Raw genomic sequence first — 16,859 nt, forward strand, 5'->3', positions numbered from 1 at the left:
TACCACATTGTTTGTGTAAAGGACAAGTTAGGATTACAGATACTTTCTTCTATGCTATTTTCCTTCATTGTGTTCAGTTATTAGAAAGGGTACTCATCTATGTTGACTGTTTTGGCAACTTTGTGCTACTAACCAAGAGTGTCCAGAACCATACAGTCAGAATATTTATTTTTTTCTCTTTTGCCTTCAAAGAAAATAGACTGGGCAGAAATACACGGTGGTGTTTTTCTAACCTTCACTATACTATGCACATTAGAAGCCTGTTAGTTTTATTTTTCTTTATTGCAACCTTAAACATAAGCTTGAAAATATATGGCCTGAGTCTTTTCTAAGACAAGTTATATGTAATAGAGACTTTGACTTGTTATTCCCCAGATTAATATCAGGATAGATATTCAATTAGGTCACCAGAAAGCAATGTATCTGGAACACATTATCTCTGCTCCCTACAGAAATGTCTTCACTCCATTATGAAATATTAGTACACATTTGTTTTTTCCATAAGGTCAATACAAGAGATATTCATTGGAGCAACATCTATGACCCTATGTCTCTATGACATTGAATCTTTGGACTACTGCAAATCTCAGCAGTACAAAAAAAGTTTTAGTAATCTGAAAAGGTTCTTTGTTTCATTTTACTAGTCTTTAATTTTTTAAGGCACATCATTTAATATCCCTGTCTTTTTTTTTTTTTTTGCTACTTATCAGGAAGCAGAATAAATGCGGTCTTTGTATGAGTTAAGTAACTCCACAGTCATTTCCTTATTCCTCTTGCTTGGTTTTGTTTGTTCTCACATTGTTTTACTTGAAACAATGCTAGAATCACAGTGCATAGGAGTATGTGAGTGGATATGTTCCATTCACAATAATCGATTGCAAAAAAAAAAAAAAAAACTAGTCCTTTTATATCTGAAAATAGCCCAATGCGGGTGTCTCACCCTGGGAATTCTAGCTACTCAGAAAGCTAAGATCTGTTCGAAGTCAGCCCAAGGAAGGAAAGTCCATGAGACTCTTAATCTCCAGTTAACCACCAGAAAACCACAAGTGGTGCTAAGGCTAAAAAGGGTAGATCAATATCTTTGAGCTAAAAAAACTCAGGAACAACATCCAAGCCCTGAGTTCAAGTCCCAAGACAGATTAAAAAAAAAAAAAAAAAGCTCTATGCTAAGAACTCATCACACTTATCTTAGTATAATCTTGTACCTCCTAGGATTTATAGACAGTAATAACACTGTGTATCAGATGATAACTAATTCTAATCTGTACCACAGTGTCTCAAAATATGCACCCAAATTTTGGGTGGAAAATGATAGAAACAATATGATTTAAAAATTTAAGAGGAGGGGTTGGGAAGGTGGCTCAGTGGTAGAGCGCTTGCTTTGCATGCATGAGGCCCTGGGTTCAATTCCTCCGCACCACATAAGAAAAAAGCCAGAAGTAGCACTGTGGCTCAAACAGTAGAGTGCCCGCCTTGAGCTGAAGAGCTGAGAGACAGCGCCCAGGCCCAGAGTTCAGGCCCCACAACCGGACCCAAAAAAAAAAAAAAATTAAGATGAAAATCTAAGAATTGATTAAATCTAAAAATAAGAGAATAAATATTGGACTCATATTCTCAGCACACTAGAGAAAATAATTGTTTCATAACCCTACTGAATCAAATTTGAAGGAAAATAAATAGAGTAAAAAGATTTTCTAAAAGTCATTGAAAGCACATGCCACTATTGAGAACTGGATAGATTTCCTTTTAGCTAATAAAAGATCTAGTATGGGGAAACAAAGGAGGAGGCAACAATGCTTGATAACAAATGTACTCCCTATCTTGCCCATGTCATTATAACCCCTCTGTATGGTATTTTCACAAAAATAATTTTAAAAAGAAAAAAGAAAGAAAAAACGTCTAGTATTTCTTAGTTGGATACTATTGAAAATTCATGATTTTTTTTATTTTTTCTGTTGTCTTTCTTCTTTCTTCTTTTTCCTTTATATGATATTGGGGGCAATTACAGAAATATTAAAAGAATACAATCTGCTCTTGCTCTGCTACAAGTCAGTATATGATCTTTCTGCCTTCTAACAGCATCAACTAGAAACAACAATGATCACGATAATGAAAAACTACAGGAGCAGACCACTGGAACAATGTGATGATAGGTAAATTATTAAATCAACAATCACTAGTTACTGGCCAAACATCATTTGAGCTTCTTTACATATATTGTCATCCTAACCACTCCCTTTGAAAGTAGAAATGAATATAAGTTAACAGTCTAAGGAAGTCATCAACTCATAGCTATGTAAGATTTTAAGACTAGAAAGAAAGGATCTTAGAAGTCTGAAGTCTCAGCATACTGCTGGGCATATCTCTGAAGGAACATACATCAACATACACACAGACACATACACACCCATGTTTATTGTAACACTATTCACAGTAGTCAACTTATAGAATGGGCCTAGGTGTCCATCAAATAGTGAAGAAATAGAGAAAATGTTCTAGAGAGTAGATAGGTAGACAGACAGATAGACAAGAGAGAATGAGATATTGAAGCAGGCACTGGTGGTTTGAATCTATGATCTTAGCTACTCAGGGAGTTGAGGAGGCTGAGATCTGAGGATAGTGGTTCAAAGCCAGTCAGAGCAAATGTATCTGTGGGACTCTAATCTCCAATTTAAAAAATCTGGAACTACAGACATGGCTCAAGTGGTAGAGCACCAACCAATCAAGCAAGCTGAGTGAATCTGAAGTCCAGAGGTCAAACCCCAGTATGATCAACAACAAAAAAAAATACTGCATGTGAATCCAAACATCTCTGAATTAATATTAGCTTTCTCATCATCATGACAGGATTACAATCCAAACCAGACACCATAGTAAAGCTTAGACAAATAATTAAAAGTAAAGTTAGGTGGATGGCATTTAGTGTCAATTACTACTGGCTCCCATATCTATTCTCTCTACACAGAACACATTCTAGTGTGGGTATTGAATGCTTAACAATTTTCCACATGCCAAATGAAATAATCTTAGGTACATCATATGGATTGAAGTTACTCCACAAAATATTATTTCATAAATAATATCAAAAATAATCTTTTTTTAATATTGATTTTTAATTTCTATGATTCTGTCTTATTTTATTTAGTGTGGTATATTCACATATAAATCTTCAGGAGGGACAGGGGCTGAGTACATTTATTTTAATTTTAATAAGAAATAACCATAATAGTGATATCAAAAAACAGTAATTATTTTTACATTGGAACAGAATATTGAAATGAGTTATACAATATCATTGCTGGGGTTGAAGAAGTATTTTATAGGGTTTATTTTGAAGCACACTTATCCAAGGGTGATTGAATAATATCCAACAGACTAAGCATTGCTGACTATGAAGTTGATAAACCTCACTCTCCTCAGAGCATCTCTATAATCATCTTAATAACAACAGCAGTCCAGTTTCCTGACTACTGGGTTGAATCCAGTTGATAAAATAGTCTTATTTTAAAAGACAAGGTAATACAGTCATACTATTTGATGTACATATGTGAAAATGAAACAAGGAAATGAGAAAATGACTGGGTTGGGAGAGGCAGGGAGACACTGATCAAGACGCATTCTACTCATAAATTGACTTATTGCATTGAAACCTCTGTGCAGCTACTTAAAAACAATAATAAGAGTAAAAAATCTTACGTGCTGAAATCAGACAATCAAAATAATCTTGATAGTCCTGATGAGATATCCACAATTTTAAAGACACGGCACTCACTGCCCCATTTGTTAGGAAATGGAAAGATTTGGAAAAAATTATATTAAGTGAAGTAAGCCTGGCCCAAAGAAACATAAGTCCCATGGTTTCCATTATTTGCAATAACTAATATATGTCTGAGTCAAGCAGAAAAGGTCAGATAAGGTGATGTTAGGAAAATGAACCCTTAGATATGTATTTAAATGTTTTTTTCTTTAATGCATTTGTTTCTAACCCATTTATAAGATTATTTCTTTGTTGCTTTGTATGTCCCTCCCCCACAGTATAACCCTTGCTTTCACTGTATTTGATGTCGGTATAATTTGTGGAGGGGAAGGGGAAAAACAAGTCGTTTAAATAAGGATACAGGTGGACCCGTTGCTACAATGAGAAGTACAAGTTGTCATGTTGAAAATGAACTTTACAACTTTGGTGGGGGGGGGGAGGATTGGAGGGGGGAGAGGGGGGAGGCTGGGAAGGGATGGAAAGGGTAAACAAAGAAGGAGGCTACAATGCTTGATAAGAAATGTACTCACTATCTTGCCCATGTAATTGTAACCCCTCTGTACAGTATTTTCACAATAAAAAAAAGAAATGTACTCATTACCTTGCCCATGTAATTGCAACCCCTCTGTACGATATGTTCACAAAAAAATAAATTAAATAAAATAAAGACACGGCACTGGTGTGCAGTAAAATTGGATTCACCCCACCTAATTGAGATCCCTGACTGAAATGTACATTCATGAGGGGAGAATTTTAACTTTTCGACCTGAAAACACTGAATCAAGTTCAAGAGTCACTTCTAGAGTTGACCTACATAACTATCAGGTTTGCTACTTCATGGTAGAGGGTTACTTCTAGCAATAATTTAATTAGCTGTCATTTTCAAATAAGAGGGACTGATCAAGCAGGCCACAATGAATAAATTCATGATATTGGTTTTACGCAAATTATAATCTTCATAGAAGACTATAGACTTGATTTGGGGAGAACAATTAACAGATAAGCACTAGATCTTACTGTGAGCAAGATACCTGGCTTAAAGATCTTTGAATAACAAGCAATGTTTCATTTTTATAACTTTAAATTAGTATGATTTCTATATATCATTAAAATAGCTGTAAATACCAAAATAAAGTATGCTGCTATTTTTTCAATCATATGGACATTTCAATCACTAAAAATAACTATCATTTTTGTTTAGTTCCACTATCACTAGTTATAAAACAATACTGCTATATAAACTGGTTTAGGATCAAGTTTACAATATGCTATAGTCACTACTTTGGGCACTATTTATGAACTATTTTGTTTACTGACTGCTTTTCCATGCCGTTATAAAACTAGAAGCTGGAACCCAACTAGAAGAAAAAGCTAATAAATAATTTTATAGAGCCATTAAGTGTTAGTTACATCTCTGAGACAGTTGAAGAACAGGTTCAAGAAGATACACTGAAACTTTGGCAAGGGTTAAATACAGCATAGTCCACTACTCCTCAGTACAAATTCATTCATAATCAAAATAAAGCTATTACTCAACTAGCAGGCATTTTCTAGATATCTTCTAAGTGCTCACCTGTGAGTGGCAGGCTGTAACTAAGAAGCAAAAAACACAGAATAGATTTTGTTCCCAAACAGCCTATAAATATTCATTATAAAAAAAAATGAAAATCAGCTAGACAGCAGCATATACTTGTCAGAGATTTTGTGTGTATGTGATTGTATCTGCCAATTCTGGAGCTCGAACTCAGGGATTGGGTGCTGTCCTTTAGCTTTTTTGCTCAAGGCTGGTGCAATACAGCTTGAGCTACACCTACACTTCCATCTCTTGGATAGTTCATTGGAGAGAAGAGTCCCACGGACTTTGCTGCCCGGCCTGGATTGAGTCTCAGATCTCAACTTCCTGAGTAGCTAGGATTACAGGCAGGCATGAGTCACCCACACCCGGCTCAGAGATTTTCATTTCCAATCTCTAGCTAAATTATGTAACTAACTACAATCCAACTAATTTATGCAACTCCTGTAGTTGCCATAAAATGCAAAAATAAGATAAGATAATTAAAGTCTGAATGTCCAAGAGTGACAGAAGAAAGAGAGGAGAAGAAAATGGGTGTTTTAAAGGAAAGTAATAGAGAAACTTTGCCCACACCACTCTCCAGCAATGGAAATAGGGATCATGGGTAGGAGAGGCCCTCAAACTAGAAACTCTTCTCAAGGAGGACAACATTGCCTGTTGTCACTCTTCCATAAGCATCAGTAACAATGGAATGCTCTATACAATACAGGAAAAAAACTAAACAATATAAATGATCCATTAACATATCCCCATTAATCCTCACTTCTTATAGCAACCCATAACTAATCTGAATTATCCCTACATCTTCAGAGGTGACTTACGTACTAGGACAGAATTAATGATTGGTTTTATTTTTATGAAACGAAATACAATTCAGCGGATGGGACCTTGGCTAGTCTCCAACGGTTTAACAAAGTAAACAAAACAGGTGATCCAAGAGGAAACTCGTTTTCACGAGCAACCTGATTTAGTATTCTCAAATTGTTCAGGCTCTCTTTTTCAATTCCCAAAAGATGAATTTTCCATGAGGTATTAGCTAAACCTGCCTTGATTTTAAAAATACTTACGAAGTGATACCAATGAGTTGGTGGCTCACACACTTAATCCTAGCTACCTGAGATCTGAGGTTCAAGGTTCAAAGCTAGCCTAGGCTCAAGTAATATAGAGATAGCCTTGATCAGAAAAACTCAGCCTCGGGACCAGTACACACACACACACGGGCGCGCACGCACACACACACACACGCACACACACACACACCTACTTATTTCCCAGAGAAGTGCCTAGAATAAACATATTTTTAGACATAGCCATACAGGTTCTAGATCATCCTATCCATACTGGAGTTCCTTTTGGAGCCCCTGGCTGATAATACTAGCCTTGATCAAAAATAACTAAGAAACAGTGACCAGGCTCTGAGTCCAAACTCCAGTACTGGCACATACACAGAGTTTACTCAGATTACTAGGGATGAAGACATTATCGACAATGAGAAATATTCAACAAATGAGAAAACAATAAAGATAATGGTATTGATATCTGTGATATTTTATTTTTTTCTTATTCCATATCATAGCATATTCTGCAGTTGCATTATTGTTTACAGGCTAAACTAAAATTCTCAGAAGTCAAATTAGGTGCTACAAAGAAATTTACCACTAATAAGACAAAAAGTAAAAACAATGCAAAACTCACATCTTATTCCCAAATCCATAATTGTTAAATTATTTGTAATATCCAGGTGCTAATGGTTCATGCCTGTAATCTGAGCTACAAAGGAGGCTGAGATTTGAGGATTGAAGTTCAAAGCAATCCTAGGCAGGAAAAATCCTTGAAACTCTTAATTCTAACCACAAAAATCTGGACATAGAGCTGTAACTCAAATGGTAGACTGTCAACCTTAACTAAAAATGCTAAGAGTCAGTACCCAGGCCCTGAGTTCAAACCCCAACACAGATAAGTAATAATAATAGTGAATATTAATAATAATAGTTATACACAACTATTTCGAACTGTCAGTTATGATGGATAAACAAACAGATCATAAAATCAACTCAATGGGTTACTGTCCAGCATATTTCAAATCATTATATACAAGAAAAAAACAGAACACATATGCATCCCAAGTGTTTTTAACAATATAATTTTATTGTTATTATTAAGGTGTTGTACAGAGGAGTTACATTTCATAGGACAAGTACTGAGTACAATTCTTTTTGGACAATGTCATCCCTTCCTTCAAGTGTTTGATTCTTTTTTAATGCAACTTTCTATATACATGCACATAAGCATCTGTGTGTGTGTGTGTATGTATGCACAGGAACATGCACACAAAAAACTAAAACTTAAGACCTAGACATCTCCTGGAAACTAGATGCCCTTCAAACCATGAATAAATTGTTGGTGGATAAGAGCAGATGGTGGATAGGGTTCTGATGACATTTAAAGAAGTGTTCTGAGGTTAAGCATTCCATTTTAGGCAAGTGTTGTGACGCAGATAAGAGTGGAATTAAGCATGTTGAGTTCATCACTGAATCACTGTTAAACCAAGGCCACTTTGGGGGCTGTAAGTGTGAGTGTGACAAAGTGGTGAACACATGTACAAGACAACAGAAAACTCATTCTCTCTATTACCCAGCAGTGTCTTTCAACTTAATTCTTTCATACAAAGAGATAAGGCCCAACTATGTCTTCTTGAGATAATTACTTGTAAGGGATTATACAATGTTATATACTAATGCACTTTGGATTCTATATGACAATTTAAAAACATAATTTATTATTTCCTGATATTAAATGTAAGAAATAATAGATTCCTAACTCTTTCTATTCTCCTATTTACTACCACTGAGACTTGATGAATTATGAAGAACTGAACTGGGCATATTCCAGTTCCATATATAACTAATATTTACCTAGGCTGGCAAAAGTATTAATTTCTATAAAATATTTTGATTTCCAACAGAACAATGGAGGCAGTTGTGTAAGGATTACACTCCATTAAATGACTATTCTTGTCAATAATTCAAAAAGCTACTGTTTACTGAAATTTTTACCTCACCTAATTTCAATGCCATTTTCTTTTTTTTTCTTTTAGTTTTATTTTACTTGTGAAAATACCGTATAAAGGGGTTACAATTACATGAGCAAGATAAGAAGTACATTTCTTTTTTTTCTTTATTTTTTTATTTTTTTTTATTGTGAAAATACTGTACAGAGAGGTTACAATTACATGGGCAAGATAGTGAGTACACTTCTTATCAAGCATTGTAGCCTCCTCCTTTGTTTCCCCTTCCCATCCCTTCCTAGCCTCCCCCCCCCCCCGTCCCCTCACCCAATCCTCCCCCCCCACCAAAGTTATAAAGTTCGTTTTCGACATGACAACTTGTACTTCTCATTGTTGTAATGGGTCCACCTGTATCCTTAATAGTCTCATTTCTTTGACTAGATTAATTTTTATGAGAAATTATAAATTCTTTCTTTAGTGGTTGTCATAATACATTAAAGCAAAATACGCATCTAAATCTCAGAGAAAGAAAACTATTGGACCTACTGAATAGTCACATTTTCAAGAGATGTAGAACATTAAACTTAAGAGAAAGCAGCAAATTATAATCATATCTCAAACTTAACGAAGGCTCGTTATCGTGAGTCAAGCTTGATTCCAAGCACTTTGTTGCATTAATTTTTTTAATCTTGAATTGCACCTTATGAGACATAAATCACTGTCCTGAGAAATTGCACTCTGAGCACTCCCTCAGAAAGTAATCCATGATTCTTCAATACAGTCCTATTTCATTTTTCACCGTAACTTCTTATTATCGCTATTTACAACTCTGTGGATATAGGAAATATCTCACCTCCTAAAAATTATTTCTAAGCTTCTAAGCATATAATATCTAAATATGTCACAATTTGAAAATAATATTAAAAGAAATTTTAGCATGCTCTAGTGTTGGATGCATGTCCAGCTTAGCTAGTTTCCATTAAGGAGTAAAAATAAATTGGCTTAGGATAGTTGATCCTTTAAGTTCCTTAGTGATAAAATTCTGTCATTCTAAGTCAGAAGATAATTAATGAGAGCCTGATTTTCAGTTTTTAAAGACATATTCATAAGATAGGGTCTTGTCTCCTTGTAGTTGTAAGATATATTCAGTATTTCATGAAAAATATTTTTTAAGAAGGTCATTAAAAATCTGAACTTCCTTTCTCCCTCTCACATAAAACTTATTAAGCCTGGCAAGCATCAGAATCAAGTGTGTGCCAGAATCAACTACAAGTTTTATTTTTCATTGAAATGAAAGAAAATTCCAGTGGGTCACTCTGAAGTTTCTTTGGAGGTGAGGAGTCAAAATTAGAGTGTGTGTGTGTGTGTGTGAGAGAGAGAGAGAGAGAGAGAGAGAGAGAGAGAGAGAGTCATGAAGGGTCAAATCAGGGTGTATTGTAAGACAGAGAAAGTGAGTGGCAGGATCTCAAAAGGAGAATGTCAAGAGGAGTGAAGAGAATAAAAGGAAAAATATATGCTCTGCCAAAAAGACTTCCTCTTGTCTTCTTCACCCACCTGTGTCCATGGCCATACCTTAGATCTTGTTCTGTGAAACAACAAGAATATTCCTCCAGAGTTTTGCATTCAAGTCCAACTATCCTTTACCTGATACCGAAAGTCCACTTTTTTTTTTTTACTGTCTATTTGTCTCCACACTGCAGAATATTCTGTGCATGATTTTTACAATTATTTCAGGCATTTCCTAGTATGGATTTCCTATGTTTACTTGCATTTCTCCAATGTTTCTTTCAATGGTTAGCTAACCCACATTCCTGATTCTCTATAATCTCTCCTGTGGTTTCCTACCTGGACATGATGGCAGGAAACCTGATGCTTGAACTCTTCTGCAATTCCTGATTATAATCCTCCGGCTGATCTTGAAAATGCTGGCTGGCAGCCATATTGTCACCCTTGACCAATTTCTTCTGCTATCCTAGCTCTTTTACACCTGCTCTTCTCTCAATCCCTACCAATCCTGCTCCCACCTTTCCCCTCAGCTGATGACCCTAACTCATACTTTCTGAAAAAATACGAGTAGTTAACTGAAAAATCCCATCCCACATCCAGCTGCCAGCACCTCTCCCACACTATTTCCTGCTTCTTTGTATGCAAGCCCTTATTTCTCAAACTAACCTTGTTCCTAGCAATGGCCACACACACACACACACACACACACACACACACACACACACACACACACACACACACCAACTACTCAAGGATACCCTCCAGTAACTCTTCTTTCTTTATTGCTCCCTTTTCTCTTTCTTGAACCATCAATTATTTCCTTTCTTACTGATTTTTTCCAACAATGAAATAAAATGCTAGCACTTCTTTTATATTAAAAAAGGAAGTCTCCCTTGATTCCACTTCTTCTCCAAGCTTCCTCCCTTGTTCTCTTCTACTCTTTCCATTAACAACCCTCGAAGGGATGCTCAGTCTGCCTATTGTCCATTGAATGAGCTCCAATATTGCTTTCGAGCTACAACTCCCCCTGAGATTGCTTTAACCCAAATTACCAGCTACTATAACAACTAAGAGTTCTATACGCAAAGTTCCTCAGCTTGTTTGATCTATAGCATGGACACAGTCAATCCATCCATTTACTTGAACACACACACACACACACACACACACACACACACACACACACACACATATTCATTTTTATATTATTTTTGGCTTCCAAAACACAATACTCTACAAGTGTTCCTCTCCCACCTTTGAACACCCGTCCTCATTTTCCTACTGCTCCCCTGGACCATCTTGATGTCTAAAAGTTGGAGAGTCCTAAACCTCAGACCATAAAAAGCTCTTCTCTTGGTCATAGCACACTTTCTTCTTCTGGTAATCTCTTCTAGTCACATGGTTTGAGTACTGTCTATGTAGATTCCCCTGGACTCTCTGGTTAGTTGTGGGGCTTGAATTTAGGCCTGGGTGCTGTCCTTGAACATTTTAGCTCAAGGCTGGGTGCTCTACCACTTTGAGCCACAGTACCACTTCTGGCTTTTTCTGAGTACTTTATTGGAGATAAGAATTTCATAAGCTTTCCTGTTTGGACTGGCTTTGAACGGTGATGTTTAGATCTCAGCCTCCTGAGTAGCTAGGATTACAGGTGTGAGCCACCCAGTGCCCAGTCAGAATCTCTTTTGTAAACCTCCAGACTCATTTGTTCAATTCCCTAATCTAATCTTGGATGCCACCTAGAGAAATCCAAAGAAAGATGTTGAAAACTGACCTCATCTTTATCCAAAACCTGATCATCCAGTCTCTCCTCATCTCCATCACAGATCAGGAAACCTCAACCCTCAGTTTACCATGCCTCCCCACCCTCCCCACCCTCCCACGCACAGTGGAAATCCCAACCTTCATCCCTCCTCTGTTCTCTTCCTGCACTAAATCCCTCCACAAAACCAGCTGGATTTTCAGAATGAACTCAGAATCCAATCACTTCTTAGCGTCTCTCTTGCCTGTTGCCCAAGTGAAAAACACCTCATCTCTCACCTAAAGTAATTGTAAAGTATCCACCCGCCCCCTGCCCTTGTTTCCTTTCTGAGTGTTACTATTAAAACCTAAGTCAGCTTATGTGGCTTCTCGGCTAAAACTCTCTAATCACTCCTCTTATTCAGAATTAAAACCAAGGTTCTTAAAATAGCCTATGGAGTCTTACATGGCCTGATGATGCTTTCTGCTCTCTGCCAAGTCTCCCTAAGTCTACTCCACAGCAGCCAGACTCCTGGCTGGGACCTTGAAAATGGCTGCATGAACTCCTTCCCTGCAATCAAATACTGCTGGCTTCCATGTTCAACCTCACTAACCATCCTATCTACAATGACACAATTCTCCCCTTCTATTCTTTTTTTTTTTTTTTTGGGTCCGGTCGTGGGGCCTGAACTCTGGGCCTGGGCGCTGTCCCTCAGCTCTTCAGCTCAAGGCTAGCACTCTACCACTTGAGCCACAGCGCCACTTCCGGCTTTTTTCTTATGTGGTGCTGAGGAATTGAACCCAGGGTCTTGAGCATGCAAGGCAAGTGCTCTACCACTGAGCCACCTTCCCAGCCCTCCCCTTCTATTCTTTTTCTCTCTCATTGTGTTTTTCTCCATACCATCGGCTGCCCTTTCTCCTTCTACACTTCTTCATTTTTCTCTGGTGTTTCTCTCTTTGTGTCTCTCCTCTTAGATGGTATATTAGATGGTAAGGTAGATTAGAGCAGAGTTTGTGCTCTTTGGAGTATCTTTCCATCCCCAGCACCTAAGACAATGCTCTTCACATAGTAAGCAGAGATACATGTCTGAAAAAATTGATGAACAAATGCTGCGTCTGAGATCAGATTGACAGAAAAGAATGGTGTGTTTATAGCATGTGAAATGAGTTAGGCAGTACTGCAACCCCTCTCCTTTGGTCAGAAGAAAGAGTGCTCAGGAGAATTCCCCAAAAATAAAATTCTCTGTTCCAATCTCAACCACTACACACAGTACCTAAGAAGACCACTCAGAAATCCATAGTTTGAAGTTACTCTGGCATCTTTCAGATGAAAGAGTCATACTCCAAACACCTTCAGAATGCAGTAGACTGTACCTCTTCTCTGGAGTTGAAAATAACAATCACAACTTTACAGAACTACAGACAAAGCAGTTAAGGAAGTCTCCTGGAATTGATTTACCCTGAATAACTCTCCATGTTGAAACTCACAATTCTAAGTATATAAGCCAGACATTATCCAGTTCTAACTTGGACCAGTGCTAGCCAGTATATGGAAGGAACTAAAAAAAAAATCACAAGATGGTATTGAATCCAAGAGCAAAAGGCACACAATCCAGAGCCATCCACATAAAAGGAGCATAGGTTCCTCTCAATGGAAGGTCAATTACAAACCCAGAGCCATTAAATATTTTATTTGTGCATGTATCTGTGATCTAATCAACTGATTTGGAAGCTGTTTATAGCTCATCCCATCCCCAATAATCTCAAGAATTAAATTCTTTTTTATTCATGTTTGTAGCCTTTTTAAGATCCCAGGATAATAAAATTGGTTTTGGAATTTTTCAACCAAAGTCCAATCCAGATGGATCCAAATGTCATTTATGTAAAAACTTTTAGTTTCTGAAAAAAATTAGTTCAATGCAACATATATTTAATAGTAACTGTTACCAAAGTCCTTCTAAACAAAATCTTTTCTATTTGATGGTACTAGAAATCCATTTCACATTCTGTCTGGCCTCAGAAAATTGGTATTATTTTTGCTAATGCTTAGGTTAAGAATCAGGATTAAGAGATTACATTATGAATATTTACTGAATGCCTGTCCTGCTAGGAATTGTGCAAATGTTTTATTCAGTTGTCCTAAAGGCACTCACTTCAGCATGGTTCTGACCATAGAGAGAACTCACAATCGCAGAAGTTAATTGCCCAGGATCTCTGAGATAGAGAAAATTAGAATTCGGATTCCAGCACCCACATTTTTAACATGACTTCCAAGACTGTTCTATGTCCCAGTCACACTATGTTGGTGTATGTCAAAGTCATTGAAGATGGACTTTCTTCTTGCTAAAGGCTTGCTATTTTCACAGTATTCATATTGCTTTAAAATTGGTGTTTTTGACATTGCCTTTTGGTTTTGAGAAAGAAAACATAAGCATTAACTACAATTGTATGCCTTTACCACTTTAATGGTAAAAGGTCAAAGCTCACACCTGTAATCTTAGCTATATAGGAAGCTGAGATCTGAGGATCATCACTTGAAGACAGCTTTTATTTTTTTTGGGGGGGGGGAGTCCATGAGACCTTTATTTCCAATTAATCAGCAAAAAGCCAGAAGTAGGGTGTGTGCTCTACTGAGCACTATCCTTGAACAAAATAAGAAAGAAAAAGAACTAAGGGACAGCGTCCAAGCTCCCTGAGTTCAAACCCACATACTGACACACACACACACACACACACACACACACACACACACACAGAGAGAAAGAAAAGTAATTGTGAGACACTGCTGTCATATCTAGGATTACACTCACCAATAACTATTAGTTACAACTCTTTATTTTTAAGTCATTAAGTGGAAAGAGTAAATTCTACACATGATAAAATATCTGAAACATCTGGGGCTTTTTAACTCTGTGTGTGTGTGTGTGTGTGTGTGTGTGTGTGTGTGTGTGTGTGTGTGTATACATGTATACATTTGTGCACATACTGGTACTAAACCTTGAACCAAGGGTTTCATGCGCTCCTTTAGATTGTATTATTGGTGTCAGCCACTAGCACCCTTTTATACTGGCTATAAAGTTCTATGAAAATGTCACTGTTTATTTTAAATGTCTGGATGTTAACTGTGTTTATAACAGCATTCGATCACGTGCAATAAATAAATAAGAAAATTTATGAGTTTCAGAAACAGAGCCAGAATTTTCTCCTTTCAAAACATAGAACTACCAGGGTACATATATTGCTCACCTAATACTTTAAAAAATAGAAGTTAATGCTTATATATGTAATCATTAGGAAAAGGAAAGCTTTGAAGATTTTTTAGATATTTTCTTGTGTCAAAGTTGTGATTTTTTCATACTCTTTCAATCATTATTAAATAGTAAGTTTGGATCAAATTTCACACTTCTCATGGTAGTTATAAAAGAAGTTTTATAGAAAAAAAATTGTGACTCAAATTTCATTTGAAGGAATCTCTGTATGCCAGCACATGTGGTATTTTTGGAAAGCCGGTACAGCCCAGATTGTCTTTCATTGAGAAATATAACAGGGTACAGAAAGTCCTGGTTTCTCTATTGCATGGCATAATTCTCCCTAGAAACTCAGACTTACAAGCAACTAGAGGAAATGTCTTTTTCTTTGCTTTCATATGCCAGAGAACTTGATCATTGCATATTTAGGAATAGCAATACTTTGGCTTTGCCATCTGCCTCTTCTGCCCTCCTGGGTCACTTAAAGGTGATTTTCTGTTCTCTTAGAAGGAGCAAGGGAAGTCTTTTCTTAAAAGTCTCCATGTGACTTTGAAACAATCAGCTCCTCTGGACATGGAGCTTTTTTCCAGTTGATGGCAGTTGGGGTTAGTGTCATCATTGTTTTTATTTTAGAAATGCCAGTCAAAGACAGAGTTGACAGAACTGAGTGCAGTAGATGAGCCAGAGCTTAGTTCAGGGGGGATTTATGCAATTATGAGGAAATAAGAGCTACTGGGAGTTCAAACATGGAAGGTGGGAAGATGAGACATGGATTAGGGGGGTGACTCTGGCATTTGGGAAGAATATCCACAGGTAGAAGTTTAGAGGAGAGGAGAAGTTACAGTTGAGAAATTTGCTTATTTGGCAGGTCTCAAGATTAAATAAAACTAAGTGGAATAGGTACCAGGGATTGGTTAGGATTGGTTAACTATCTATAAATAATTTCAAATGGAATAATAAAATTAGCCAGGATTATTTACTGTTGGTCAGATCTCTATCTCATGCGCATTCACACACCACCCACCACGAACAGTAACAGCACTTAGCAATTTACAGTGATTACGAGGATGCTCTAGATACTTTAACTTATGGTTTAAAAATCTCAGCCAAAAATAGTACAGAGCCAGGTGCTGGTAGTTCATCCCTGCAATCCTAACAACTGAGGAGGCTAAGATCTGAATATCATGGCTTGAAGCCAGTCAGGCAGACAAATCCTAGAGACTTTTAGCCAGCAAAAAGCCAGAACTAAAGGTGTGGCTTACATAGTAGAGCGCCAGCTGTGAGTAGGAAAGTCAGCCAGCATGTGAGTCTTAAGCCACAGTACCATCACACACACAGAGAGAGAGAGCGAGAGAGCGAGAGAGAGAGACAGAGACAGAGACAAAGACAGAGAGAGAAATCACTATTCTTGAGGGAAAATGATATTTTTAAAATATTTGGTAGTTTAGTAGTTTTTACAGTTTAGTAGTTGTTTAGTAGTTTTTACAGTTTAGTAATTTAGTAGTCTTTACAGTTCCTATTGAAAAGAGAAATGTTAAATGAATAAGCCAAAGACTTCATTTAAACCAACAAAGTTTCAAGTTCTTCATATTATAAACCATGTTTTTTCCAAACCAAGCAGGAGAAAACAGTAAGAGTCATTTTAATGTGGTCTTCTTTTCTTTATCTTAAATTGTAACAACCAGTTACCTATGAGCAAACATGTGCAGAGCTGAGAATGAATAAAGACAGATCTATTCAATTAAGGATAAACAAGAAATAAAACATTCTTGCTCAACATTCTAGCTAATGGTTAAGTGCAACATTTCACAGACATATTTGACATACAAGTTTTTTTAATTTTTTATTTAAGTTGCTATTGCTATCATAAGGGTGATGTTCAGAGGGGTTACAGTTACATAAGTCAGGTAAAGAGTATATTTCATTTTGGACAAAGTCTCCCTTCCCCTGGCTCTCTACCAGTTTTCCCCTCCTAACACCCCCCTCCAGTTGTATGTTCATCTTCAACATGGTGTCCAGTGAGTGCCATTG

The 16,859-nt window shown here is 36.9% G+C and overlaps 1 protein-coding gene across 6 annotated transcripts in view; it reads right to left on the minus strand.

The window, feature by feature from the left end:
- The window catches only part of Ank2 (ankyrin 2), a 238,274-nt gene that overhangs the window by 158,852 nt on the left and 62,563 nt on the right, over positions 1-16,859 (minus strand). The gene's annotated exons all lie outside the window — the stretch shown is intronic.

This window comes from Dipodomys spectabilis, unplaced genomic scaffold (assembly GCF_019054845.1).
Source record: "Dipodomys spectabilis isolate Male_0828 unplaced genomic scaffold, ASM1905484v1 ptg000225l, whole genome shotgun sequence".
NCBI lineage: Eukaryota > Metazoa > Chordata > Mammalia > Rodentia > Heteromyidae > Dipodomys > Dipodomys spectabilis.